Source organism: Gossypium hirsutum, chromosome A09, assembly GCF_007990345.1.
Source record: "Gossypium hirsutum isolate 1008001.06 chromosome A09, Gossypium_hirsutum_v2.1, whole genome shotgun sequence".
Lineage (NCBI taxonomy): Eukaryota > Viridiplantae > Streptophyta > Magnoliopsida > Malvales > Malvaceae > Gossypium > Gossypium hirsutum.
This window is the reverse complement of record NC_053432.1, coordinates 54,337,844-54,342,896: the sequence shown is the minus strand read 5'-3', so window position 1 is coordinate 54,342,896 and position 5,053 is coordinate 54,337,844. Positions and strand designations below refer to the sequence as shown.

General features: G+C 37.4%; 1 pseudogene; it reads right to left on the bottom strand.

Moving 5' to 3' along the window:
* Window positions 1-813: 813 nt before the first annotated feature.
* LOC107888886 (uncharacterized) lies at window positions 814-3,003 on the bottom strand (annotated as a pseudogene).
* Window positions 3,004-5,053: the final 2,050 nt, after the last annotated feature.

Genomic DNA, 5,053 nt, shown 5'->3' with positions numbered 1-5,053 from the left:
TCTTAATAATCAATATTCTTATATGAATTTACTCAAATCATAATATATGATACTATAAAATATAAATTAACATAATTATTATTAAATATATTATAATTAAAATATATAATTTAATAAAATTCTTAATAATCAATATTCTTATATGAATTTACTCAAATCATAATATATGATACTATAATTTTCTCAAATTCTTATATGAATTTAATAAAAGATCATTTGAAATAATTAATATTAAAATTAACATGTAACTATTTGTTACTCATTCTTTGTTTCTTATTCTTTTTGTTTTGATCATGTATCAATCATTTAAACCAAATGCTTGGTTGTATTGGACAGTGTTTTATTACTTTATAAATGCATGATTTTATATACACAAATACATATGTATAGGAAAATTATCTGAATGAATGGTTAATATTTATTATCAGCAAAACTTAGTATATACACACATAAATTAAGGTAAGATAATTAACTCGATATCTAGCTTGAGCAGCTCGAGTTTGTCTAAACAATACATCAAAACTTTTTATTTTGAAGCTTATAAACTTAAACAGCTTAAGTGTCTTATTTTTCATTATGCTATAAAGGGAATATAAATAAATACCAGAATTTTGATACGAAAAATTGCAGCAAGCAAAGCAATATCCTGCTATTAAACTCACTATAAAATATGTAATATAGCAAACAAAGATCTCTCAAATGATCTTTAATCTTTTTAATCATTTGTAAATAAAAGAAAAAATTACAAAAAAGAACAACCTGCAGAATGTTTGATGACAAAAACTAACAAAAATCCATGATTCAATATCAAATTCAAGATGCATTCTCCTTTTTCAGCTTAGCAAGTTCTTGCTTGATGACTCCAGACCTCTGCAAAACCGTATTACAGCTCATCAAGCTTCGATTGAAGTTTTGAGGAAGTGCTTTCAAGAAAAGAACTCTAGTATAAAACGGGTAGACACAATAGGGGGTGTATCGGAAACTGACATTGATCTTAGCCAACATAAGCTTGAACCTATCAAAGTCGTTGAGAGATGCTCTTCTCTTCTGGACAATCAACTTTCTACCCCACGAGCTACTTTCCCATTTGTTCTTAACATCTGTAAGTTAACATAAGAGTGATAAGAAAGAAAACATATCTTCAAGAAACAACATTACAAATGCTGGTGAAAGCTGTCGTCGTCCTTACCAGCCTTCTCCATAGCTTCGATCAACCCATTTGTTCTTGGGAACACGTGGAATGTCAATTGTGATATCTGTCAATGTAAGCCTCTTGAAGTTCATTTGGCCTGTTACCATATCCGGGGCATCAACAAGTGCCTGCCACATTAAAAATAGTCACTTCTTACACGCACATCTCCAAATAACACCTATAGGACTTCAACTAGACTAGTTGGCTGATAAAGGAACATTGATAATTGAGCAGACCATAATCCAAATACTAAAACCAGCAAGATGGGTTAGTAGAAAAATTATGCAGCCAAAATCTAATGGTCACATTAAAGACATGTTTAAACCCTTCATATGACATGTGATAAAGGAAAGGGCTTTCTTACATGACCACAGGTAAGTTTGCAGGCAATTGCATGACTTGCTTCATGCAAGAATACTGTAATGAGCTTAAAAGGCAGCAACAGCACTGTTCTCCATATCTACAACAATCAGGGGGAAACATTAGGTCAATCCATTTAAGCAAACAGAGGCAACCAGTTCAAATTCCAAAGAATGCTGTATCTTTTAACAGAAATTCAACTGCAGTGAATCCCCCTAGAAAACTCCTAAAACCTTGGCATCCTCATCCTTATGAACAACTTATGAAAATTGTTGTAAATGCCATAGCATTTATGAGTTCCTTATGAACAAATTTACAACAAGTATTACAAAAGTAAATCACAAATGCTCCCAGAAAAGAACCCAATTTCCTTCAACGTGCAAACCAAGAAACTATTTAAACTGAATCTATTTCGTAAAAATTACCATCAATTTTCTTGGAAGTAAGTGAATGCAAATGCATGCAGGAGATAATATCAATGGAGAAGCAGATCGAAGAAACATTCTAAAACAGAGGATTAATTTGCTTCCCTCGATTGAACTCCCTCAAATTGAAAGATCTTCAGAAACTCATTGGATTTTTCCATGAAGATTATACTGTTGACTTCCCAGCCTTAAAGATTCTTGAGATAGAAAACAGTCCAGACTTGAAGGCATTCATCCATAAATCCATCGACAAATATAACCCTACTGGTGGAGTTTTGTTCAACGAAAAGGTACTGTTTTTAACGCAGTGAATTGTACCTTATTTCCATTGCTCTTGTTATAATTAACTCTTCTAATCATTTCTTCCACAGACATGAGTACTGACATCAACTATATTACTTCTGTTAAATTCACCATCTCTAAACAACATAAATTCAAGGATTAACTAAACATAACAATAAAAAGAATTCAAAACCCCAAAAGAACAAATCTTGCAGAGACCCAAAATTAAAAAAATGAAACATGATTACATATGGCTTGTAAATTGAAGGTTTAGTTGACCTGTAATGAATATGGATTTCCTTTGAAATAGATTGAAGCCTTGAGTGGAGCCTGGAAAGAAGCAGAAATGGCGATAACTAGGCGTAGGCAAGGCAACCAAGAAGAGGAATAAATTAGGAGGAATGGAAAGCTTAAAAACCCAAAACACTAACCTGTAAATGACCAAATCCGGGCACAGTGCGATGAAGAAGAAGCTGTAATCAGAAAAGGGGAAACCGATTACATGCAGAATCAGCAGAGTGAAACAAATCTGGAGGGGATTAACTTGCCAACAACGAATTCGGCAGAGGCTAGAAGGAACAGAAGAGAAATGGGGAAGCAGATGGGAGGGTATAACAGGGATGGTAAACCTATGCGGAGCCTAATCTGAGCAAATGGGGTGTATTAGAAATCGGTGGATTTCACCGATTAAGTTAGTCGCGTATTACAGCCGTAATAGAAAAACCACGAACCAAACAACGGCATAGAGGCGTCTTAAGTAGGCCCCACCGATTAGGGGTGTATTGGCTATGCCAATACACCCAACCAAACATGTTGTAAATGTTTTAAGTGTGGCATGTATAGGGATTTGATCTTTTGTTTAGTGTCATTCTAGTTTAGCCATATGTGTTGGCTCATATAGATGTGATGTTCATTTTTTATAGGCCATTAATGTTGGCTAATATTGATTATTTTTAAATGCATTTGATGAAAATTCTCATGGTTGTTGCTATTTTGGTTATATGTGTTTGTGCTTGGATTGGTTATGATTGATGTTGTGTAGGTTGGTGCAAGTAAGGGTGGCAAAAGGCTTGGCAAATAGCCTTATTTTTGTCCACACGGGTAGACACACGGACGTGTGTCTAAATTATGTATGACACACGGCTTGCCCCATAGGCATGTGGTAAGGTCGTGTGTCTCCTGCACCTAAAGCTAGCAAAACAAAATGCCCAATAGCAATCATACGGGCAAAGAGACAGCCGTGTGTCTTAACCCTGTGGAGGAAACAACCTAGTACACGGGCGTGTGCCATGGCCGTATGCCCTTAAAGGGTTGCTGACGTCAGAAATAGAATGTTAGGGGTTTTGTACACGGGCTAAGACACGGGCGTGCCATCACAAGCGTGTGCCAAGCTGTGTGAAAACCCATGTAGGTTCTAATCGAGAAATAAATTAGCACAGGCTATGGACACGGGCGTGTCCCGATATGTTCTGGCCGTATGAGCCATACGGGCCTTCAACATGGCCATGTTAAGAAGACACACGGGTGTGTCACCCGTTCACAGGGGTGTGTGCCCCTGTCTACTTAAAATTTTACAAAGTTTTTTAGAGTGCACAGACTAGTCCCGAATCAATTCCAAAGTGTGTTCGGGGCCTCATAGGCCCATAGTAGGGACTTTAAGGTACCGTGAAACGTTTTAAATTGGAACGAAATTTCATAACTAGGAAATGTATGTTTGCATGTGTTGAGATAGGTAGCGTCTTGTACTCTGTTCCAGCGTCGAATACGAGTAAGGAGTGTTACATTTAGTGGTATCAGAGCTATAGTTTAGTTGATTCTCGGACTAACCTAGCATGAGTATGAGTCTAGCTATACATGCCATAAATATATTGTGATAGTGTGACGACTCCTGACCTTTAAATTGTGTTTTTATATAGTAAATGAATCCCAACGGAGCAGTGGTAGATGATGTGGAGAGTAATGCACTGGCTCCCGCTGAGGGGACCGAGCCAGTAGAGAGTGGGCCCGTAACACTGAGTCAGAGCGGAGGAGCTAGAGAAGCCTATCTCCCTATGCTGGATGCCTGGTATTCAGAGTTTATTCGTGCAAATTTGAACACTCCACCTCACCCACCCTCTCCAATCCCTCAACTTAACCCCATAGCACCCCAACAAGTAGAGACGTTAAGAAGGGAGAAACCTTCGGTTGACTGAATTAGGGAGAAAGGGGCCGAGGAATTTAGAGTGACTATAGATGATGACCCTGAAAGGGTGGAGTTCTGGCTAAAAAATACCATTAGGGTATTCAATGAGTTGTCTTGCACACCTGAGGAGTGCATGAAATGTGTTGTGCCACTCCTGCAAGACTCGGCCTACCAGTGGTGGAACACCCTTGTGTCGGTTGTACCAAGAGAAAACATTACATGGAAGTTCTTCCAAAAGGAATTTCGGATGAAGTATGTTAGTCAGAGGTTTATAGATCAGAAGAGGAAGGAATTTCTAGAATCGAAGTAAGGCCGAATGACAATAACAGAATATGAGCGTGAGTTCATAAGGCTTAACAAATACACTAGGGAGTGTGTATCTACTGAAGCTATCATGTACAAGAGATTTGAGGATGGATTGAACGAAGACATCTGATTATTAGTTGGCACCTTAGAGTTAAGGGAGTTTGTGATACTGGTTGAAAGAGCTTGCAAGGCAGAAGAATTGACCAAAAAAAAGATAAAAGTTGATATTGAGTCTCGTGACTCAAGGAAAAGACAGATAGGGAAATCACATTAGTCCTTATCTAAGAGATTGAGAGAGTTCACTAC